General features: G+C 29.6%; 2 long non-coding RNA genes across 16 annotated transcripts; one reads left to right on the top strand and one right to left on the bottom strand.

Moving 5' to 3' along the window:
- Window positions 1–10,807: 10,807 nt before the first annotated feature.
- LOC124426487 lies at window positions 10,808–25,955 on the top strand. 4 transcript variants are annotated; one of them, XR_006942752.1, is made up of 5 exons: window positions 10,808–11,117; window positions 11,310–11,551; window positions 11,627–11,761; window positions 25,251–25,313; window positions 25,437–25,955. It is a non-coding gene; the product is annotated as an uncharacterized LOC124426487 (long non-coding RNA). The 4 variants fall into 4 exon arrangements; XR_006942751.1 differs by lacking the exon at window positions 25,251–25,313 and having other exon boundaries at window positions 10,809–11,117; XR_006942750.1 differs by lacking the exons at window positions 25,251–25,313; window positions 25,437–25,955 and adding an exon at window positions 15,013–15,883 and having other exon boundaries at window positions 10,809–11,117.
- On the bottom strand, window positions 19,241–23,514 carry LOC124426483. 12 transcript variants are annotated; one of them, XR_006942743.1, is made up of 5 exons: window positions 23,130–23,512; window positions 22,922–22,991; window positions 22,752–22,808; window positions 20,604–20,948; window positions 19,241–20,390 (listed from the first exon to the last, which is right to left on the bottom strand). It is a non-coding gene; the product is annotated as an uncharacterized LOC124426483 (long non-coding RNA). The 12 variants fall into 12 exon arrangements; XR_006942734.1 differs by having other exon boundaries at window positions 22,752–22,991; window positions 23,130–23,514; XR_006942740.1 differs by lacking the exon at window positions 22,922–22,991 and having other exon boundaries at window positions 22,752–22,866; window positions 23,130–23,511.
- Window positions 25,956–26,417: the final 462 nt, after the last annotated feature.

The raw sequence follows: 26,417 nt of genomic DNA, 5'->3' as shown, positions 1-26,417 counted from the left end.
CATTAAAGTTATCTTCACAAATACGATGAAAATTTATCAAAATCAGTGATACTTACACAGTTTCTAATTTTTCAAATAATCAAAAAGAAAACAATACACGTAGAAAGAAAAAAGATTAAGGAGGAAAAAAACATAAAATTCAAAATGCATCTCATACTACCATTGGAAACGAAACGCTCCATTGATTTCTCCAAAGGACACGTTGATCAACGAGGAATCCAATTTTTACTTGGAAGCAACGGTCCAGGGATGGAAAAAAGTATTCATCGGAATCTATAGAAAACTTTGGAACGATAGCCACTGGTGTCGATATGGGGATATTGGTGGCCTGCAGATCAAGCTCGAGCGCACAAATGGCGCCCCTCTATAAGGACAAACAACTGACAGCTGACCCACGCTCGTGCTGGGTTGACCCATACTTATGGTTCATCTGCAGACATCACCCCAATGCGTTTTTTTCCTCTCACAATCAGAAGGTATAATGACTCCAGTGGACTTTAAATTCCCTCTCTCTTTCTCACTCTCTCTCTCTCTCTCTCTCTCTCTTCCTCTCTCTTTCTCTCTCTTTCTCTATCTCTCTCTCTTCTCTCTTTATCAACGGAAATGATAAGAACATTTTATTGAATTGGATCCTACCGTTAGAACGCGATAAATCTTAGGTTTATGAAGGAAATAATGTAACGACGATGCAATCGTGATATCGTTAGTGGATTTAAGAGAAAAGAATAGCCATTCCACTGAGGGTGAAAAAAGCGCAAAAGAAAGCAAAGGACTGTCTATATTCAGTGGACGGAAAGATTCCGCGATTTGCCGAATTTTTCTTTCGCAGACCCCTTGGATTCGTCCTTCATCCCTACCCATCGGCTTTTCTTCCCTTTCTCCTGAGAGCTCTTTTTATGTAGCGGACGACTCAGAGAGAAATAGAAAGAAAAAAAAAAGAGAGAAAAAGGGAGGGAAAGAACGAAGGGTCCCTCGAAGGTTTGGCTCGCTTTTTCGAAGCGCGTGGCAGCATCGACACTCGCATACTCTTATAATAAACACGCACGGAAGATCGTTAGTCGACTGTCAAGGCCTTACGCTAGATCCGTTCTTGTCTACGCCTGTGTATCTATATATGTGAACACTTATGCCTGTAGGTAAAGTTACGCCATGGAGAAAAAAAGAGAAAAAACTACTCTCAATAAGTTGGAAAGACTCGTCACATCTCAAACAGATTATTCTAGGGGATAGAAACAGGTTTATAAAAAATAAAAAAAATAAAAAGGTGTACTCTATAAAAAGATGAAGAAAAAAGTATCTATCTCGTAAAAAAAAAAAATTAAAGAAGTGACGGTGAATTTGCTAAGCCTCCATTAATCAAGCGTACAGATTACGTATAAAGGATAAATAATATTAATTATATGTAAATGTCACTTTATAGATGAGATCGATTCCATTCTTACTTAATATTGTTGCACACTCGAAACTCGCACGAGGCGTCGTTTCAACTCCATTTCTGAAAATCGCAAAATATCGCGAGATCAAACTCGATAAATAAGAAGGCTGTTGGGGTCACTATGCCATGGGAGGGGTCAGCCATTGAACAATACCGGGTGCACGGCCTTTTCACCCTTAGGTTAATATGCGGGAGACTAAACATTGCTACTGGACAATACAAGATTTATAGATCAGCACATACGTGACTATTGTCCAGAGAATTCGTTCCCTGGCTAAAAGAGATTTTCGAAAACGGTCGATGCAGCCGTCTTGGTTCATCGATGGCGTCCATTCGCAATGTCCACCGTCGAGTCGGATTCGCGAAGCCGGATTCGTTCTCTCTACATAAGAGAGGAAAAGACATAGCAATCGGAACCCCATGACCATTTTCCAGAAGAGAAAGGACGGTTTTCTCGCGGCACCCTTCTTTCCACCCTGTCTTAATGACTTTCTCGTTCACTCACCCTCTCTCTTTCTCTCTGCCATTGGTCCAGTTAACGACTGAACGTTATCGAGTTTTTCACGATCATAGAGAAAAATGTAATCGGTTTTATGCATGATTCTTTTCATTGTCCTTAGCTCCACTGAAAAATATTTTCTTGAATGAACGATCATTAGATATACACTCATGATTTCACGGAAGATGATAGAGAAAAAAAAAGATACATGAAAGGTAGAAAATATAATAAATTGAATCAGAAAGTGTAGTTAGTCTACGTTAACGACATTGCCAATACGTTAGTCTATCGACATTAGAAATTAATAAAGAAGGAGTAGATAAAATCGAATTAGATGTCTTTTTCTGGTCGATTAAAAATCTTTTAATAAGCTCGTTAACCAATTAAAATTTTTTTTAATCGAAATCAAACTCAACCGCAATTTCATGGAATGGAATATTTTTTTCTGAATAAAAGAAAAAAAAATGGGCAACGTATTCGGTTTTCGTTTTGCGGAACAAGGAAGCTGATTTTTCTACGGACCACCGCGCCGGCCCGATCATTTTCATTTATAGACTTTTTTGTATCGGCTCCCGAGGGGCAAGTCCGTCCTTGAAGGGCGGAGCGTGAGGGGTCGAAGCACCCTCCTGCATCGCCGCCACCCTCTGTTGGAGTGCTCGAAGAGAGACGGGGTTAAGAGGTCATTGTCGAACGAGAGTGTGAGAGTAAGAGAGATACAGATAGAGATAGAGATAGAGAGAAAGAGAAAGAGTAAGAGAAGGAGTGAGAGAGAAAAAAGGAGAGTGGGAAAGGGAGATAGAGAAGAAGAAAGAGAAAGCGATAGAGAAGGAGACAGAGAGAGGGAGAGAGAGAGAGAGAGAGAGAGAGAGAGAGAGAGAATGAACAAGAGGGTGCGTTGCACGGTGGCCGGAGCGCACGCGTTAATTCTGGCCACTTTTCAAACGTCGTGACCTTACTGGATTTTTTCTTTCCTTCTTTCACAAATTCTCCTTCTTCGCCTTCCTTTTCTCCTTTTCTTCTCTCTCTCTCTCTTTATCTCTTTCTCTTTCCCTCTCTCTGTCTCTCTCTGTCTCTGTCTCTTTTTATTTATTTTTCTCTTTCGCTCGCTCTTTTTCATTCTTTTTTTTCTTCTTTTTCTCCTTTTTTTCTTTCTTTTTCTTCTTTGTTACCTACCTACGTCGACACACGATACGACCCCAAATGCGCGCGTGTTCCGATGATTTCCGTTTTCCGCCTCAGCTGCGCGTCGTCGGCCCTATTTATAGAGACGTTTTACGTACGCATTCACGATTTTACAAGGAACGCGGAACTTCACGGACTCGACGCACACTGCCACTTCATTTTTCTGGAAAATCTCGTGCTTACGTATGCACCTCAGTGTACGTACATACATCACACAAACGAACGAACAGATTTTCTCACGTGTTCAACTTTCACATGATTTCCCTGTTGATCCTTTTAAGATTCATCGATTCGGAAGGGTTTTAATAGTTTTTAAATAATAATCAAAATTTAAAACTCGTTAACACATAATTACGTACGACGATTTTGATAATTATAATCAAAGTTTCGTATGCATTTATCGATATTTCCAATGCAAAATAGATACTTAATATCTTTTCATAAAAAACTTATGTGAGTTGACAATGATTCCTCAAACGATCGATCGATCGTAAGATGTGTGAATGCCAGCTGGAAATTTTCTTTCATAAGATTTCCCTTACTTCACGATGCAACCTTTTTGATTTGTTGCAGATTCATCGAGTCAAACCGCGTTTAAACGCTGTTTAAAAGGAACACATTTCCAAAATATTGAGGACATACCTTTTGAGAGTATCTTTTTAATATACTTCGTTCCCACCCACTCCCTCCCTACTACTATCGTTTGAAAAATAAAAGTTTGTAAATATTCGCCTCTAAAAAGCGAGCTACTTTTTAAAAAAGATTTCGAACATTACGATATTGCAGTGATAATCAAACTTATATTCAGCTATATTAAATATCATACACGAGCTATTATATCCTTTCTTTAAATGTGAAGGTTTTTCAATGGGGAAGACCTGTTGAAGGTAGAGAAGTTGAAAACATTTTTTTATCTACGATACTCGAGCTCCTATTACAAGCCACTTACACAATGGGTATCAACCTGTCGAGAGAAGGGGAGTTTTTTTCCTATCGGTCCTATTAGGTACGCCTCTATATAGGGGAAGGGTGTGTAAAGCCCCGCGATTTCGTCGACTTTTTATACTCGATTAAAAAAAAGCTGTTTAACTCGAGGGGGAAAAGCAGGTGAATATCTACCTGCGAGATTCACGCTGCTAGTCTTCGTATACAATTTAAATACATACGTGATAATCATACATAGATATCTTTCTATTTCGATAGAATATAAAATTAAGTAACCAAATGCAATTAAATATTTTTTCCATTTTAGAAAATTATTTTCTAATCATGAAAAAAATTACAAGAAGAAAAAGGTAAGAGTTCTCCCTGTAACCGTTTAATATTTTCATCTCTCCTTCAACTAGTAATTTTTTCTAACATTTTCTACAACGTCCGAAAGGTTTGGAGAAAGACTTCTCCTCGGTCTAGATTTTTTTCTTACGCATCAAGAAAGAAACGGTAAGCATCAGTTTTACTATGGATTCTAAAGGGAATAGAGGAAACGTTCCACGTGAAAAATCTTTTTTCTTCTTTTTGAAGAGAACTGTACGAAAGAGAGAGTCAAGCAAGAAATTATTTTAGCGCTTTGCAAGAGCATCTTTTACGAGATATAGATAAAAAGTACTTTTGACAAACAATTCAAGTCCCTGAATACTTTCCTTTAGTAAAAGCATCGCCGAAAGAAAGGGTTGAAAAAGTTCTCAGGTATACGTACTAATCTCTTGAGGAAGAACGCGCTTTTTCTTCTTTTTATCTCTCTCTCTCTCTCTCTCTCTCTCTCTCTCTCTCTCTCTCTTTCTCTCACTCTCTCTCTCTCCCTTCTCTCTCTTTTTCTTTATCCACCCACTGTTCAACTCGCTGAAAAAAAATCACCGCGCCAACCCACCATCCGCTTTCTCGTTCGTTCTTTTAATAATCCCTATGCAACGCTTTACGAAGGTCCCGTTTTTATTGCAAAAACGCATGGATTGTTATTCTTTTTTTTTTTGACATGGAAAATGCATTCCGTTGGTAACCGCTCAAAGACTTGAAATTATTTTATTTTCTAAGCTTTTTTTTGTTAACAATGTGTATTATTTTTAGAGTGACGAAAAACAAACGATGAAAAAAAACGACAAAAAATAAGCCACAAAAAAATAAACGTAGAAAATATTTTTTACCGCGCGTTTTTTTATGTGCAATTCGTATCCACTTAAACATATAGATAAAATAAAATTAAAAAAAAAAACATGGAAAATTTATGAGAAATCAACCGCCGTAAAATCACGTAATCGAAAACACGTTGCCCGTCCCAACCGTACCCACTTCTCATTTTATCCCAAACCAAAACTTCACCACCCTTCTACAACCGAACCTTAATAAATACATACATATATGTATATATATATATATATATATATATATATATATATATATACGAAGGTATGTATGTATGTATGTATCCAGGACTTCTCGATCCCTACCAACCACGCAACACAGTGCAATTAAATCGTTACGTTCGATGAGATTGAAGCTCATTTTTGAAAAAGAAATTTTTTCAAGAAAATTGAGAAGAGGAACGATAATGAAATTTTCTTCTTCATTTGTACATATGTAAAGAATGTATTCATTATTATTGTCATTACTAAGAAACTTGTAAACAATAAATTTATTAATAAAATGGTCAACGAGATGACGACAATCGACCATTATTTTTATATACTAAGCATACTTATCAATGTTATTTATTTGTTTGTTTTTTATTTATTTGTGCGTTTGTGTGTGTGTGTGTGTGTGCGCGCGTGTGCGTGCGTGCGTGAATGCGTGTATAAATGCATTTCATTTATATACGTATAAGCATATATCCAATATATAATATTCGTTTAAAAATTTGTCAATCGATATAAAAAGAAATAATTTTTAATAGGAAAGACTACAAGATACGAATATGAACCGTAATATGATCTTTCTATATTCTTCTTAGAATAAGCAATATCGGTGAAATAAGGAGAAACAAAATTAAAAGAAGAAAATAGAAAAAAAATACGTTTGACGTGCATTATACCTTTTAACGTGCTTTTATCATGCAACTTCATTTAAGAATGAAGAGAAAGAAATTGTTATCTGATAATATAGAAAAGTAACGAATATAAACGAGAATATTATAATAATCATTTTATATTGTTTCATATGAATGAGTTCATACATTCGATATTCGCACGACTAATATTAAAAAAAACATATCAAATGTCAAAATTTTGCAAAAATCGAAATAAATATGACGAAATAAATTCAAAGAGAACATTTTTTTTAAAGATTTATATCTATAGAAAAAAATAAACCAAATATTTTTTTTTTCTAAGTAGAAACTTTAATTTTTGTAAATAGAAATGTCTACGTTTCGCAAAAAAGATATGATCAAAAAATTTTATGCCGTAAAGGATCCCTTTGAATCTTAATCCAAAGTAGAAAATAAATATATATATATATTATGATTAAATTTTGATCATACACGAAATATATTTTAGGAACGTTTATATACTAATCAAAATGCTTTATCTTTACAATATATTTTCTTTTGACAATTGTTAATCGTCACTTTTCAAAGTAATACAAGTTCATACAAAACTTTGATGTGAATACGAGGTAATTTCTAAAATAAGTAACATGTTTTGTAAAATGTTTCAATAAAGGAAAGAGAAAATGAATATTTTATACTTGTTACGAATTATAGTTATATAAATATTTTTAAAAATCTTTTTGGATCTTTAAATAGATGCATATAAAAAAGATTCTCTTATATTTTATACTACACACGATTATTATAATTACAAAAGAAAAAAATATATTCATATTTATAGATTCTATGCATATTTTTAGCATATAAGAATTTTTGAATCTATATACATATATATATCCGTTTTGGATTTAAAGAAGCAGTTGGTAAAGGATAGCCATTGGAATAACATTGAACAGGTCATCAAAAATAAGACGCTCGCAAAAAAAATAAATAAAAAACACTAGTTTCTCTGTTTTTTCAATTTAATGTAATTTATTTAAAAAAAAGTAGCGGGAAGGTACGATTTTTCAAATACATTACGCAAATATAATAGTATAAAAATGTGTAATGCGTCTTGGTATCGCTAGTCGTATCGTTGAAAAAAAACAGTAGCCTTCTCCCGCTGTTCGTTGTTGTCGACTATTTGGAATCTTGTCGTTGATCCTATCATCACGTTTTCGTTGCTAGGTGCTCCGAGATTTGCGATCTCACGTACTTCCAAATCGAGTTTATCGTTTATCTTACGACTGTGACGAAATTACGAGAACTGTGAAATTCTCTCGCCTCTCGGTGACGCATCTTCTTTACGAGCGAGAAAATCTCGCGGTATTTTTCCGTGCGAATCGACAACAATAAAATCTCGATACAGTAATAGAATGAATAAAGTTATGTGTTCATATTAAATTTTTCTATGCTCGAATTGCCGGATATGGCTGTAAATGGAAGAAAAATTTTAAGATCTTTCATCTATCGGAAATAAAAAAAGTGCGTAATATCTGTATACGAACAAATTAATATTTAGAACTTTGTCAGTACTTTTTCAAATTTCATAGTATTAGGACCTGCGAAAAATTGTAGAAATATCAACAACTGTAGTCTTCGCTAAGCTGAAACCTGAAAAAGGATTTGATTATTATATCTAAGATAAAATATGCTTGTTAGACATTAAATACGTACCTGTTGCGATGATACAAGATCGTTCGTCGAATCGATATTATCGTTAAGCGTAGTGAGATCGGAAGATTATATCGTCATTTAGAAAAAATGTATTGAACATTGAAAAATGGTGCTTCGAATAATGTTGAAGATAGAAACAAAAAATACTGGTTATATGGTATCACCATGTATCACCATGTATCACCATGTATCACCATGTTATCGTCGATACTCTCTAGAAAATCTTTCAGAATATGCGATAACGTATAAATCGAGTCAAGACACTAATCGCTATGAGCACTTTCCCGATGCGCGTGTTGTTCGCTGGTTTCTGATATAAATGGGATTCATAATAATATTTTTTCGAAGCATCAGTTCTTGTTACATGAAACGTAAAACGTATGGAGTTGCGTTACTATACTCGATGTAATTTTGATTGATTAAAAAAGATCATTCAAAGAAATCTAACCTGACGTATGATCTATTAATGTTGCTACAAACATTTGCATTTCATTTGTAACGATTAAAAACGTAATTTTCTGTCAACAAACTATACCTAATATTGTTTGATTGTTAGATATTATATATCACCGGCCATGGGTTGTTGAAGTCAATTTGGTGGCAATATCGCACTGAATAATAGACTACACTGAGATATATTTGCTAAAAGATAAAAACAATCCGTTTACGTATATTAAGGAACAAGTAGAATATAAAAAATATATAGATAAAGAGAATGAAAGACATTGAAGAGACACACGGATTCTAGGATTGATCCATGAAGTGATAGTACACGGTTGATGATTTATAAAATATAAATCTCTACTTCTGATGTTCGCATTTACTTCCATTCATCCGATATAAGGCCTAAAGTATTGCCAGCAGCCGAAAACTTTTCATTCTGCACATGAGCTGTTACTTGAGCAACATTCTGAACTACTATAGTTTTTCATAGATCTTTCCATGTCGTGCTTAGCACCAGGTAGCTAAAATATGAGGTCAACGAGAGATTTATTGAAAAAGAACTTTTCTCTCTCTCTATTTATCTTTCTACCTAACTCTCCCTCTCTTTTACGTTCTACTTCACTTGCATCCTTTCTACGCATCCTTCTCTATCGTACACGTCACGGAAAGAACGAAGGCGCGTCACGACAAGTAAGTACATGGTTACTCCCATATAATAGTCTCGCTCTAAAAATAATTCCATTTAAAAGACACGAAAAGGGGTTAACAACGAACCCCATGACTGATAACTATATAAGTTTAAATGCGAATCGCTTACACTTTCATTTCGAGGCGAGAAATTAAACCCGTTTTATGAGTGAAAAACACTTTCATCTAATAGTTTTCTTAGCAAATACGTAGCAAATTTCTCCTCCATCGAAAGTCACTCCTCCTTCGAATTAAAAACTCTTACATTTCCAAACATAATAGACCTGTAGAAAAGAAATGAAATATATATATATATATATATATATATATATATATATATATATAGAGAGAGAGAGAGAGAGAGAGAGAGAGAGAGAGAGAAAGAGAAAGAGAGAGCATATCTTGAAATGACGAATGCCTTTTTATAAAAAAAATTTGTTTAGTTCATTTAAGATGACGCAAAAACATACTGTTTCTCATTTTAACAAAAATAATTGCTAATAAATAACTGCGATCGGTATTCGATCGACTTTGGCACAACTTTGATATTGATTTTACTTTTATTTCACGAGATCGACGAGAAACAATTATTTTCAAATTTTTCGATTTTCTCAACGTTTAACATTGAAAACGTTTGCATTCACGGTTCATTGGTTTAGAATATCTTTATGTTAAAACTACAATAGAAACTAACATAAGAGTGAAAAATAAAAGTTACTCTCACTAGAATTGGTTATCTAGTAAGCCCCGCTGCTTCAATATAAACACTTCCATTATAAAACAATAGAATATATATCTACGCCCCTCTCTCATCGCTCTCTCTCTCTCTCTCTCTCTCTCTCTTTCTCTCTCTCTTACGTATTCTTACAAAGTACTTACGTTTATATTAGAACTATGATAAACGATAAAAGCAGTTGAGAGCCTAAAAAAAAGCATAGAAATACATTCTATTGTTTTATAATGAAAGTGTTTATATTTAAGTAACGAACAGAGCTTACTCGATGACCAATAATAAGAAAGAAAGCGTCGAAAATCAAATATTACTTTTTCTTTCGCTATTATCGCCGTTCTTATCGTTGCTACATACATAATCTTAATAAGATAATGGTTATGGATAAATTTATAAATAATAAATTAGAATAATTAAAAAAAAACGTTTATTGTATTTTCTTTATGAATTTAAAAAAATACAAATAATCATAATAGTTTTAGATAAGTTTTTATGGGATAGAGTAACATTTTATATATATATATATATATATATATATATATATATATATATATATATATATATATATATGCAGGTACTCTTCCTCTTATTCAATTCACAGTACTTTCTGTTAAGGACTATATACCACTATAGAGTATATTTAAAAAATAAAAAAAAAGAAAAAAGAATTAGTTCACCTTTGCGAAATCTTAAACAACTTTGTAACTATAGTATTATCACAGCTCTACTACATAACATAGTAAAGAAAGATATATTTGAACTTCTATCACAGCTCCCACATAAACATATCCTTACCAGTCGGCTCAGTTTGAACTTTGAAGCTTGCTACTTCTTTATGTCGTGGACGATATGGTTTGTAACCACTTTTCAGGAGAGAACGCTATATTTCTAATAAGTCGGACTTATGATAATATAGACTCAAGAAGCCAAAACAATAACGTTGCTTCCGATAAATCAAGTTTTAACATTCGCTACGAGTGGAACTTACTTATCTATATCCGAAGGGAAACAACGCCACCTGTGTATTAGAATGTTAATCAGATGACAGATCGACGGTAGATATAATATAACCAAATAATTACAAAATACACCAAGAAATCTCTTATTACTACGAAAATAATATAGCGGCGTTGTCACCATCATTGTCTCTTCATCGTTCTACAAAACGTTATAATATCGTAGTTCTATTGTAAATATAACCGTGACCATTATGTACCTCTTTTCAGTGATTGCACATGCTTAAAGACCAGCGGACATTAATGATCCAAATCTTTTCTCGTGTTATATTGTTCAGCCAATATTCATGTGCATTATAAATTCTCGTTAATTTAATTATATTGAAAAAATGATAAAATCCGAAAATCCTTAAATATCAATATCGTCGTTCGTGAAGTGCAAAGATCCACTTTATATTACAAATATATAATTGAAAAGCGCACAAGAAGTAAGTGACGGCCACAAATATATCCATAATAATCCACATCCATCGTGTATATAAATATATTAATGAAAAATTATTTCGCTAATAATTTCCGAATAATATAGTATTTGCATACATCCGTTTGAAATATTATTTGAGTTTACAATACATTTCGATCACGATCAATACGATTATATGTATAATATTCTTTTTCAGAACTTTTTAATATGAGAAGTTTACGGAAATTCACAAACTATAGTAGATGGTAGTTTGATCGGACTAATCGGACATTTATTTTACATTATTATTAAATAATGTAAATGATGTTTGAATAAGTCTTTAAAAAAAAAGAAAAGAGAAAAATCATTCTCCAAAAACAGATCGTACGAATTTCTCTAAAAACAGAACAGCGAATAATCTGAGAACTTAAAGTACCATTACTAATATATAACGCATAGGTAAGTCTTAAGTTAAGTCATTTCAAACCAACTTTCTATTATTTATTTTTCTTTCTGTTTCTTTATTTGTCACAGATTAAAAGGGATAACAAGAAAAAAAAAACGAGAAGAATGACGTTGATAGGTTCATTTAATGTATACAAGTGAAGTAACAAACGGAAGTGAAAAGTAATCCTGAATTCGTTGCAAAGTGACGATGTAAATATATGCGTAAGTGCTCGAATTAATATTTCAATGACTCGAATGAAAGAATAGTAACACGCGCGTAATAATACACGCGCAAAGAGAAAGAAAGATAAAAGAAAGAAAGACAAAGGAAGATGTCTCATCGGATATTCGTATGAATTAGTTGTACTTATATCGAAGTAACGAATTGAAAATATAGCTTATACGTATAATGAGAAAAAAAAATTCTAAATAATCGTTAAAGTATATATATATATATATATATATATATATATATATATATATATATATATATATAAACAACCAAGATGTTTTTGAGATCGGTCAAATTTCCGATAAGTAAAAGAAATATAATAGACGAATTCGTTGAAAGACGGATTAATTCGAATATATCCAATTAAAAAAGTTTTTTTATAGAAATGATCGTTATCATCTAATGTCCTCGTACAAAGGATATATATATATATATATATAAATATCTTACATCTATATGTGTCTACGTTTCTTAACAGAAATTAAATAACAGAGAGCTTTAGTAAACATTATCGCAAACTCGTCTTATTTCAATAGATTATAAACACGCACGATCAAAAACAAAGTCAAAGTTCATTTCGCGAATAATGTACTCGTGCTTTGTTATTCTAAACGTTCCTTTGATTTCCATACATAAATAATTTGAAACCGGAACGAAACATTAGAAATAAATTTAGTAGAATTTTGAATTCTTTTGAATGAAATTCATTCGGTCGACTTGATCGGCACATTTTTCGTGCCAAGGTTCGAAAAGAAAGATGGAGACAAAAAAATGGAAAAGAGTAGAAAGTACACACACTGTTTCTTCGTAATGTATGCTACTTCTCTTAGAAAGTAGAATCTTCGTGATGTAGAAATTCTTGATCGAAGGATCTATTGTTAAAATCTTTCTCTCTCTCTCTCTCTTTCTTTTGTTCTCCTTCTCTTCCTTCTTCTTCCTTGACACGAAAATACATATACAATAGCGGAACAACCAAAGGTCATGAAATATTTCTTTAATAAGCACAATAGTTTAGGCTTCTGCACTTGAAATACGCAGGTCTTTACTGATCTCTCCTCTTTCGGCTTCTCTTCTCTTTCCTTTATGTTTTGAAGATTGAAACTTGACAAACTAATTTCTAAAATATAATACAAAATTTTTTTGAAAATTTCTTTTTCAAAAAAATTTTTTTACAAATTGAATTTACTTTACAAATTCCTGGCTCCTTTTTCTAACATATTTAGACTCCATTTTTAGGTCTAACAATCTTTAAGAATATATAGGCTCGTTCATATTCATTTTTAATCATTTCTTATCCCACCTTCCACATCCGCTGCAAACTTTTCACGAATTGTTTCCACTCTGAGTAAGAAAAAATCGGTTAAAAACGAATTGTATTACTTCATAAATACTTAACAATACATAGACTTTTCCTTTCTTCTAATCATACCATATTCTATCACACATTACTATACTTTATTTCTTACGTATATTTTGCTTTCTTTTCTTCTGTATATTTTCTCCATTAACTTTTATTACTTTAACGTTTCGTTTTCTAGCCATCCTTAAGATAAGTTTCGTTCGATGATTTTTTTTCATGACCTTTGCTATGTAAGAAAGAATATTATTAAAATATATATTAAAGAATTTCATCTAAAAAATTTCATAATAATGATTTAATATATAATTTAATATAACGTGATTTGAATGATTTACATTCATAAAAGAAAAAATCCAAATAGAAATAATAGCAAATATCAAAAGAATAAAATTAACAAATATTCTCTCGAGTTTAAAAATGTTAAGCAGGATTATTACAATAAGAGTTATAAATTATCTTTTAATCCTAAAAATCTTTATGCGGATTCATTTTTTCTTATCTATTTGTCCGTACAAACGACCACTAGTATTAAAGATACACCCGGGATTAAAGAAATCGATGGTGAAAAGACGAGAAAGAATACTAGCTACGGTAAATCGAGAGAAACTCATTTCTTTTTTCCTCATTAATAAATAACTAATTATTTCCATTGCGTCTTAATAACTTTCTAGGAGGTGATATTGTCACTAGCGTGTAATACATCACACGTAATTCATCGCATCGTAATACAAAAATGTATTTTCATGTAAATGTAAACGCATAAACATCTTTGCAATCTTCTTTGATATCGCAATCGCGTTTTAATAACTCGATGTGTTTCTACAGTTGATTAACGAAAGTTTTCGATGAACTAGGAGTACAGGAATACGGTTGTTGGATGGCTTAATCTTGATTACATAAAACATTTCAACAGTGAAAACTTAAATCTTGTCTTAACGTAATCGTGATCGATCAGAGGGAAACGTATTTATAGCTAATTGAACATTTGAAAAAACAAAAATTTCTTCGAAATTCTATATACCTGCTATTAATACTACTACGAGTTATAGTTGCTAATCGTAAGAATTATAGCTGCAAATACATTTTCCTGGAAATTGATGTATTTCTGACAGAAAAGAACATGAAAATTAAACAGTATAGAAAATTATTAATTTAGAAATTATTCGAGCAATCCATAGACATAGCACAATATCGTCATGATAAATAATATCATTAGCATAATATCGCAGTAAAATGCTTGGTGGGAGAAACGGAATTAGTACAAAATATTAAAAGCTCAAGCACATTAAGTTATATAGATAAAAAATATACTCCCTAGTTCGGTGAAAAGTAAAAGAAAATAAATAAAAGAAATAATAATTTATTGTCAAAACATATTATAAAAAGTCTTAATTTTGTATGCCAGTTTTTACAACTTTACATTTAAATTTATTTCAAACGATTAATAATAACACATATTGTCTTTATGATAGTTCCTATTCTATTAACTATCATTCTACATATCAGCTGAAATCACACGTGACTAGACAGAATAACTGCCAAGTTATTTCCACGACTTCGAGAGGCATATTAATTATAATGTTAAAAAACATGGAAAAATTATTTCTTTATAAAAATTTATTTTTTTTTTCATTATTATAATTTTATAATTCAATATATACAGTATACTATTTAAACGAATATAATAGTACGTGTAATAATAATTTGAGGGAGTCATTTTAAGAAAATACATTGATTTATCTATATGTTTAAAAGGAATACACACTATCGGTGGATTTATATTTACATTCATTAGAAATGTATTTATATAACATTGCCAGACCTTATATTACAATATGAACAAAATAATGTATCACCATTTGACTTAATCGCAAATTTCAGAAACGACCACCTGAAATATGATGGACATTGATATTGAGGATGATCTTTAAATTAGTTTTTTAAATGATCCTCCAATTGAGGATCTTCTGATTCTCCAAATGATGAACTTCCAAGCAGTATACTAAAATACGGAGGGCATTTTACTCAACTTTAGAAAATTCATTTAGAAAATTTTGATGAAATTTCTTCATCGAATGTATCTTCTGAGAAAACTTATCAACGATCAAATTTATATGCTTTGCCTATTCTTCAGCTAGTACAATTTATTCTCGTTGGAGGAGGAGAATTTTTTTCGGTCGAATGATCATCCTATCCTTCCTAAGAATGAGAACCAACAATTACTTAGATTCAACAGAACCAACGAATTTCTATTAGGAAATGTTCTATATGGAAAATCAATACAGATAGGAGTATTGTATACTATCTTCTATAATATTTAAACCGTTAATCAATTGACTGCAATATTAACCATGACAAGCGTCATATTAATAGGTGAAGGGTGGATAACCGCTATTAAAACGAAAATAAGATTCTTCGAAGAGAATCATCGAGAAGGAATCGTTGTTTTCTGCATTGCGTTTATCGATTCGACGTTCGACGTTCTAATTTCTTCTTGATTATTCTCTAGTGTCGATCTTTTTCTTGATTCACGTTTTGTGCAATACTGTGATCAGCAATATATTTGTTGAATCCTGGACATTCGATATCATTAACGTTAAATGAGTATATTTTCTTAAATGTAATTTGAGTGATAATATTGCATTATATAGTAAGTGAGCTAAATTATACTGTTGAATATTTAGTGAAATTTTGAATGGCTATTTAACATTGTATTGTTTACGTGAAAATAAAAACATTCGTCATATTAAAATGGTTTATAACCGAAATGATTTGTTAAATAATATTCAAAATGGTGCTGAATAATCTATTACGAATCTATAATTAGGATCCGTAAGTGGTTTGTCATCTTTTGTATCGACGATGTTACAAAATTCTTTATAGTTACAGCAATGAGTTTAGCATTCTTTGTATCGAAATGTTTTTACTCTTCCCTGGGAATTTATATCGATGGTAATAGAAATTTATGGTAATTGGCAGTAATTGGCGATTTATTTTCCTGAACTAGGTAAAGTAGTATCGTTACGTTCTTAAGAGATTTCTGGAATTCTTTTAATGTCTCTGTCTATTCCAATATTTTGATTATCGAAATTGTTGTTATAATAATTAAATATGTTCGAGAATACTCGCTCTACAAAAACAATAGCCAGTTTAAAATCTATTATTTATCTATTAAACTATCGCGTAATGAAAACATGTATTAAATAAGTAAAATTTGTATACTAGTATAATATTATTTGTATTATTTGCCTAATAATTAATTAAAATAGTTAATTTTGTTAATATTAGTTTATATAGCTTTTCTCATAAAACGATGTCTTTCAACATACCCGATTAAATTCACTATGCCAAAAATTAGATATGGAAATTTTATGCATTATTCCAGATAGACATGGATTTAGACAGTAATCATCATTCCTTTTAAGATCGTCAATTGATTTAAATTCGGTGAATAATATCGATAAGTTATATTCATTAAAAATAATTAATCATTGTGCGTTACGAAGAATATTATTAAAGTGTATATTATTTGGATTCTGTTGGGTAAGATTTCGAGTTAATGAACTGCAATTTTCCTCTGAGCAAGTTCCGATCATGAGAAATGTAGAATTACTAGCATATCCGTCCAGCACTATTCCAGATTCGTCATACTCACCTCCTAATAATACTTTTCGCTGCAGTGAAAAAAGAATCAGTTTTTTTTTTCGATGATCGAGAATATTCCATTGAAGATAAAAAAGTAATATTTTGCGGAAGGGAAAATGTTACAAACGATAGAACATGAGGAAAGGCGAAACAGCGGGAAGGGTATCTACTTATGTATATGTGAAAATACTTATGTATACGTGAAATCTTACCAGCACGAAATACTAAATTAAGAGAAAAAAAAAAATAAGAAAATGGGAGGTTCTGACGATTATTCACTACAATTGTATCTATATTAATCCCAACGGTTATGATTGAAGAATTTGGTTTAAGTATATACAACTTCTTTTTCTTATTCAAACGAACAGATTAGCGTCTCGTAGAAATGAGCTAAGTAATCATTCGATAACTTCAAATTGATATTTTGAATAATAATATCAACAGTAAATTAATCGATAAATTTTTGGGGATACTTCATAAGGAAATATAATATATAATATATAATATATAATCATTAATGTAATACACTATGATCTGATCATTGCGTTACATAAGTCTATTGCTATGATTTGTCTCTGACAAAAATGACAATTTTTGTTATTGTGAAAAAAATTGTATGGATTAAGGAAGAAAATATTCAAAAAATCGATTTATTTCGATAATCGATGATCTTCCAATAATTATGACTCTTTTTATATCATTATCGTTTACTTTTTACTTTCTTATATCATAAAAAGTATGTCGTGTTAAATTAAATTATTCATTTTATTAAATTTAAATTATTTCATTTCATTGAAGATATTAAATTCACGTTAATTTTACAATATAATTAATAGTTGCTACTAATTATTTCTATTAATACTACCACTATATTCTTATTTCAATCAATAATCGATAAAATATATATAAAAATAATTTCGTATAGAAAAAAAAAAATATTAAATCAAAAACATAATTTGTCCGATAATCATCATACAACAAAGTTCATAAAATTGAAAAACGTAAATTGAAAAACGAAGCTTCAGTCATTTTCATTATATCCATTATTTCTACGCCCTATCAAACTATACAAAATTATTAATATTTTATTCATCTTTTTCGAAACAACAAAAAATGCACACTTCTAAAAATATATATTTCTGTATAATATTTACATGTTCTTTTGATGATAAACTCCTTTCAAAAAGGTATAAGTCTTGATATTTATATTGTACTATAATTTTATATATATGAATATTACATAATTTTTATATAAAAAAAAATTACATATACGAAATGAGAAAGAGTGATTCACAAATAAACTTTTTGTAACTTCGAGTAACTTTATTGTTTTTCCATATAATTTATTACATATTTCTAGTAATTAGTATACTTAAGTACTAGATAATTAGAGTTCTGATTAATCGAAGTTTTGATCAAATAGAAAAAATTCAAGAGTTAAAATTTGCTACAGCTATTAGTAATTATTATAATTTTTATGCTTTCTTTTTTATTAACACGTTAACTGCCACGTAAAATATTGACAAAATTTCCTTAGATCACGCCTACCATAAGAAGAATGAAAACGTCGTTTGCATATAGAGACGATATAATGAACGACGCTAAATATGACTATAGTCTGGAAAATTACAATAATTAATTCTATTGGAATATAATGTAGACAACTGTGGTAAAAGTTTTTCAGATCGTATAGTGTTTTATCTGAGAAAGTTTAAGAAGAAAAATAAAATGCTCGCGGAAACTTGTTATACAACTTATAACTAAGAATTATAGCTGCAAATGCTTTATTTGGTGATATCATTTCCTACAAAAAAGAACATGAAAATTAAATAGTACAGAAAATAGTTAGTTTAAAAATTACTAGAACAGTTCATAGACATAACAAATCTCGTCATGATTTATAATATCATTAGCATAATATTGTAATCATTACAAATACTTACTGAGAGGGACGAAGTTAGTACATAACATTAAAAGTACATGTATATTACTTTATATAGATAAAATTACACTTCCTATATCGGTCAAAAATAGGAATAAATAAATAAAAGGAACAATAATCTATTGTCATATTATAAAATTCTTGAATTTTGTTTGACAAATTTAACAACTTTATATTATCATTTATTTCAAGTCATATAACACATATAATAATTATTAATTTTATTTGTTCCTATTAATATTATTCTATATAGCAACTTCAATTCGTGATCAGATAATATGAACGCCAAATTATTCGCATGATTTCGAATAGCACAGCATTCATTCAAAATCATGTAAAGATTCAAAAATTTATTTTTTTTTCATTATTATAATTTTATAATTCAATATATAAAATATTCTATATAAGTGAATATAATAATACAGGTAATAATTCGATATTGAAGTTCATGTGAAAATTAATTTGTGGAGGTCATTTTCCGAAATTGCTTTGATATATCTATATGAAGAAAAAAAATCAACATTGTTGATGAATTTATACTCAACTTTATTAGAAGCATATTAATCATTACATTGCTAGATCTTACAATATGAACATTTTTTTAAACGAATATCTGAAATATAATGAAGATTTATATTCTGGACGATCTTTCAAATAGTTTTTCGAATGATCTTCTGATCGGTGTTATTATGGTTCTGTAATTGATAATCTTCTAAGCGATCTTCCAAGGTACAAAGAGAATTGGAGTCGATTTTATAAAATTCGTTTAGAAAATACTGATGTTGTTTCTTCTTCGAATGTATTCTCCGAAAAAACTTATCGACGATCATTTATATGCCTTCCCTGTTCAGCATAGTACCAGTTGCTTTTGTTGATTTAGCTGGACTTTTACTCGAGCAAATGATCATCGTTCCAAGGAAGATGAGAAATTACGTAGATTCAATGGTACGAACATTTCCTGTATTTTTTTTTCTAATGGACAATGTTCTAGGATAAGAAGATCAGAACAGATTAAACTGCATACAATGATCTGTAATTTTTAATCCATTTCTAGACCATTAATCATGACATCAGCTATATTAATAAGTAAGAGTCAGATAGACGTTATCATAACGATTATTAGATTTTTAGAAGAGAATCATCTCGAAGGAGTTTTCGTTTTCTGCATCGTGTTTTTGTTCAACGTTCGACAATTGAACTCCTTTCCTGCTTATTCTCTACTGTCGATATTTTTCTTAGACCTATTTTTGTGCTATACTGTAATCAGCAACAGATTTAGTAAACAATCAACATCATCAGTAAATTCAATATCATCACCGACAAATAAGTATATTATAATTTTAGTGATAATATTCCATTATATAGTAATTCTCAGTATGTCTATACCGACAAATTTTTAATGAGATTTTAAATGGCTATTTAGCATTGAATTGTTTACGAATTAATAAGAACATTTGATTATTCGGTTTTTAACCGAAATAATTTTTTAAATAATATTTCAAATGATTCTAAATAATCTGTCACGAATGTATAATTTGGATTCGCTAGTAGTATATCATCTTTTGTATCGATTATATTACAAAATTCCTTTTAGTTACAGCGATGAGTTTGGCATTTTTTGTATCGAAATGTTTTTACTCTTCCCTGGGAATTTAAATCGATGGTACTTGCTCTACAAAGAAAATAGCCTATTTGAAACCTATTATTTACTTATTAAACCTATCTCTTAATGAAAACATGTATTAAATAAATAAAACTTTTATGCTAGTATAATATTATTATCATTTAATAATTAATTAAATTAATTAAAAATTTATTAAAATAATTAATTCCATTAATATTAGTTTATATAGTTTCTCTCATAAAACAATATCTTTCAACATACCTGTTTAAATACTCTGCGTAATAACTTGAACAGAGAAAAATATATCCATTATTCCTGATAGACATGATTTTTGTAACACTATTCAGATCCATTAAAGATAATCAATTTGTTTAAATTCGTTGAATAATATGGATAAGTTAATATTCATTTAAAAAATCTTTCATAGTGCGTTACGAATAGTTTGTTAAAATGTACATTATTTGGATGCTGTTGAGTATGATTTCAAAATAATAAACTGCAATTTGTATCTGAGACAGTTCCGATTATAAGAAATGTATAATTACTAGCATATCCATCTGATAATATTCCAGAATCGTTGTACTCATCTCCTAATGATACTTTTCTCTGAAAAAAGTAAAAAAAGAATCAATTGTTTTTTTTTTCGATGATCCAGAAAATTCCATTGAAGATAGAAAAGCGACATTTTATAGATTGAGAAAGAGAAAATATTGCAACCGATAGAACACGAAGAAGATTGAGAGAGTGAGAAGAGTATCTACTAATGTATATATGTGTGAAAATAGGTATACATGAAAGCTTTCTATCACGGGACAATAAATTAAGAAATGAAAAAAAAATATATAAAATGAGAGATTCTAACGTTTACTACAGTTCTATCAGTATTATTTCAAGCGGGTATGGTTGAAAAATAGTGGGAATATTATTGCTCTTTGTCAATTTATTGCTACTAATTTTATTGCTTGTTCGAGATGGATAATATTGATTTTCTGTCATCATAATTTTATTTCATCTTAACTTTTGCATGAAACGAAGGAAAATTACCAATAAAGCAGATATCACGAATGTTTGAAGGGGCATTGTTGAACAATTTTTTAAATAATATCTAGGAAAAAAATATTCTTAATCGAATAGCTACACTCTACGTATTGAAATCGTATATTAGAAGTACAAATATGTTAGATCAAATACGAAAAAGGATAGTTCGAACAACTTGAAGGTTAAATCTATTGCCGATGATATATAAGCTATAAATAAACCTTCGGTTACCATAAGCTTTGTATACCTCTTTTTTCTATTGGTTAGAAATATCAAAGAAAATAAAAAGGAACAATAGTGTAGGTAGGTCCAGTTGATTTATTTAAATGGAGCAACGATAGAAATGAAAAATGATATTTTTGACTTTTGGTCAAATCTCATTGTCCCTTACTTTATCTACGAGCCGAGTGTCATAAAAGAAGGGTCGAGAACTGTCCGTCACATTTCAAAGAGAGGAAAAGAAATTTTCACTTTCAAACTCATTTTATTCGTTAACATCGAAAAAGGATGAAAAAGAAAGAGTGAGGAATAGTAAAATTATCTTTTGTTGATATCACTTATATGATTAAAAAATTATTTGCCTTTTAAAACTGTGATAATAGAAATCGATAATCGTGTCGAAGCTTAAATCAAATGTCAAATTTTCGTAAATAGAAAAGTCGCGGCAAAGAAACAGTGGAAACGATATAAAATGTGCTCGAATATCATTGAAATGACTCGAAAAAAGTAATGGCCACATTTAAGAAAAAGACACATACAAAGATAAAAAGAAAAGAATGGAGGAAAAAAACAAAATATCGAAATATATCCTCATTTATATAAATTAGTTGTTTTACGTCAAAGTAACAAATCAAGAATATATTACTGGCTCGCTTAAGATAAGAAAAAGAAATGCGAATAATCTTGCAAAGTTTATTTTAAAGTCTATGAAATTTTCTGAGAATAAGAATAAATAAGATTTCAATGAGCGATAATAATGTAACCGACAAATTCGCGAAATACAAATCGGCGAGAAGATTACCGATCGAGAAAACGTTTTACATTAAAATGACGAATGATCCTTCTTAATACTCTCCACTTAATACTCTCGTACAAAATGCTCTTCATTCTCAAAAATACTTATTTATCAAAAAATATTAAACAGCAATAAGAAATTTAATAGATATTGTAATAATAACTAGTCTTATTCCAAATAGATTATAAAAGACACACGATCAAAGACAAAGTCAATATTGATTTCGCAAAAGACAGTTTTGCTAAATATTCCTCTAATTTTTATACATAAGTAATTAGAAAGCGGAACGATACATTCTTTGGACCAGGGAGGAAGATGTAAAAAGAAAAATATAAAAAAATATAAAATACATATACCGCTGCTGCTCCTTTCCCTAGAAAGAAAAATCCTTGATTGATTTCTTCTTCTACTATCTTGATTTGATAACATAGATATATAAAATCAGAGAAATCGACGACCACCAAACTTTTCCTTTTAAAAGTAAAATAACAATTTAGATTTCTAATAAATAATGAAATACACAAACTCATATACAAACGTAGATAAATCTTTCCTCTCTCTCTCTCGCTCGCCTTTCTTCTTCTCTTTTCTTCAATCTCAAGTAATGAAAGTTAATTGATTTAGTTTACATTTAATATTAAAGGTACAAAAAATTAACTAAGTCAAATAACTTTTAATTTTCAAAATACAATTCAAAATGATAAATACAAAATGAAAAATTTATTCGAATTTACCCTAGACTATAAGTTCACGTCTCTAACACATTTTGTCAGTAACATCGTTGAACTAATAATTTTTACGGATTTATATACTCGTTCGTAACCCCACTTTTGATTCTCTTTTACTTTTACTACCCCTACTCCCTGAATTTCTTACAAACTGTTTCCGCCCCGAAGTACCTTACTTGACGTTAATGACGTCATTATTTCGTAATAACGAATCATATCATTCCGTTTATCGTTATTTTTCTTCTAAGATATTGAATAACGAATAATCTTTTTCATTTCTATCTCAACATCCTCCTTTCCTTTCTTCTATATCCTTTTCACTGTCTTTAAATACTTTTATGTTTATTGTGGTTTTTTTGCTATCCTTGAGGTCGTTCAATGAACTTTTCTCTATAATTTTTCTAATAATAAACTGTTAACTGTATCATTTTTTTCTATAATACATTTATTATTAAAGTATATATCAAAAGATTTCATCATAAGAAAATAATATATAAACTAGATTCGGATAACTCATATTCGAAAGAAATAATCCAATGGAAATAATTATTGCAAAATTTTATATGAATAAAATCAATAAATTTTTTCTTAACTTTAACGATCCTAATCTGTACTATTCAATCCAAGCTATAAATTAAAACTACAAATTTAATTCAAACTATATATTACAACTTATATATATACATAAAGAATAGAGATTTTTTTGATTAAAGAAAATAATAAAAAGTTAAAAAAATTTTCTCAGAAAATTCTTCTTGACTCTTTACCATCGTAATTTTTTTTATATCTCCAGCACAACCAGTCTCTTATGTTTTTATCTAAACAGATAAAATATCTATAAATAGAAAGTCTTTTTCCAATAATATAATTAAGGTATAAAAAATGACAAGAATTTTAATAAAAATAATATCAATTATTATAAATATTAGTGTAGCAACAATGTTGTGCCGCTTAATGAGAAAAATCATTTAAACAAATAAAATTTGTAAGAAAAAATATGTGATAGCTCCTTGTTGTTCATGTTTCCTGTTAGAAGACCTTGCATACAATGTATTAGATACAATATATCTTTAACTGTACGAAAAACTAGACAGGTCAAACTATTGCGAATTGTCATTAAGATACTTCTTGAAAAGGATAATTATCATTATACCACCTTTTATTATTAATAGAAATATAGTAATAAATTTTTGTATTCAAAAAATAATGTAATCCAATTTGGTACAATCCGATTTAATTGGTGCAATTTTGTCGAAAGTCAAAATATTTTGTGACCAAAATTTATAAGTATGTATGAAATGTATTAGAGAAACATAATGCTTTTCCAATAATAATCATGTTAAAATCGTCGCATAAAAATGGATATTATACGTAGATCTTTTCGTAAGAATAAAATTCTTACGGATTATCTCTTAAATCCAATTAGATGTTCTTCTGCATTTAAATTCGATATTTGAAATTTCATAAATGCTACGCTGTAAGAGTATAAAGATTTTGAAATTATATATCCATACATTGCGATTTAAATTATGAAAGGTGTTTTAATAAAAAATAAATACAATATAAATAGTTTAAGCTTGAACAATTAAGAATTATACTTTAGCTCAATTTCTTCGATGATAACTGTATTATAAAATATCGAACATAATAAAAACTCGTTATTCTTGATTTACGATATCTAAATATATTCGATATTATGTTTAACAAAAAAAGAAAAAAATTGTGATTATTTAAAATTGTATTATATTTAATACCAAGTAATCCTATTTTCTCACTAAATGTCGTATGTATAGCGATAAAATTGTTATCGTCCAACCGTCCCATCGACCTACTAACACGACAATAATCAAATAATACATATCCAATTTTATATTTTTTTAAAATTCAATCCAATTCCTTTTCTGTCAATATTACAACATTTCTTAATACTTCACTACTTTTATTCTATATATATATATATATATATTTATTGATTTTTCTTGAAATATTTAAATATTTATACAAAGAATTTACAATAAACTAATTGATATTTGCAAATATTTCGTTCTTCTTTCTTTTATCTTTGTTCTTTACTCAACTAAAGTCGCATTTCAAACGACTATAAGACTTATACACGTTATATAACAGGGATGTACAATTTTGAGGAGTTACTAATTTTTACTTTTGAGAAGTTACTTATGAAACAAAAATGTAAGTGTAAGAAATGAAGGCACCACGACTTATTATTCAAAAAGCTTAGGCTTTAGAAATCCTTTAAAAATATTTTTGAAAAATATTATTCTCAAAGAAGCTAATAAAGGTTTTTATTTTCAGATCGATGCATACTTTATCTTCACAAAGTTTCGGGTAATTTTATAAAATTTATGATATTCGCCAGCAAGTTAATTTTTATTGTAACCCGACTAGTAAAGGACAAAAACTTTGATTTTTGTAATAGCAGGATTAGCAATAGAGAAAGTTGGTCTCTTATTTTCTAAAAATTTTGTTATTTTTCTTGACGTTTTTCAATTGACGAAGGAGTAACTTTCCTTTGTAAAAGAAAAACAAGAATCCATCTTTTTCATTGTTCACGTCCTGATTCACGTTTTGTTCACAAATCTTTAAAAATATGTGAATTTCTTAGTTTTCTCTCCTTTCCTTTCAAAAAAGATGTACCATTTTCTCAAAGGAAAATATATGACAGCAAGAGAATACTTTTCGAACTACTTAACGAAAGCATAAAATCGAAGGTGTGTTCAACTTAAAGAGTTCAACGATTTCTCAAAGAACCTATTTTCAAAGAGTGCTCGAAAAATACCAGTAACCTTGAATAAAGATTTCCAGTATTCAGAACTGCAGTTAAATTTTTCATTATAATAAATTAAATTAAATCATAAATAAAATTTTAGGTAAAAATACGTTATATGAATATTTAAAAACCAGTGATAGATCTTTAAACACAGAAAGAAAGAGAAATAAAAAGATATAGAAACCGATGAGGTCAACAAAGTTACCGCAACATCATCAATAGTATGCACCTTTTTTATCTGACAGATAATAGAAAATTATAAACAGAAAAAAGCTCCTAACAAATGCTACTACAAGAAAGATTTTTAAAACCAACTTGTTATTACCATCTCAATTCTAATTCTAAGAACTATTCGAACATCTAGACTCACTTTTTAGGTACCATTCATTTTTTATTTCTTTCCCTTTTTCTCTCCTCCATTCTCTTAAAACTTTCAACTCGAAATTTATATCTTATGCACCACAATTTTATTTAAATGTTCGAATCAAAATTTTTATTAAATTTAC

This window comes from Vespa crabro, chromosome 9, assembly GCF_910589235.1.
Source record: "Vespa crabro chromosome 9, iyVesCrab1.2, whole genome shotgun sequence".
NCBI lineage: Eukaryota > Metazoa > Arthropoda > Insecta > Hymenoptera > Vespidae > Vespa > Vespa crabro.
The sequence above is the reverse complement of the archived record's forward strand: the minus strand, read 5'-3'. Positions and strand labels throughout refer to the sequence as shown.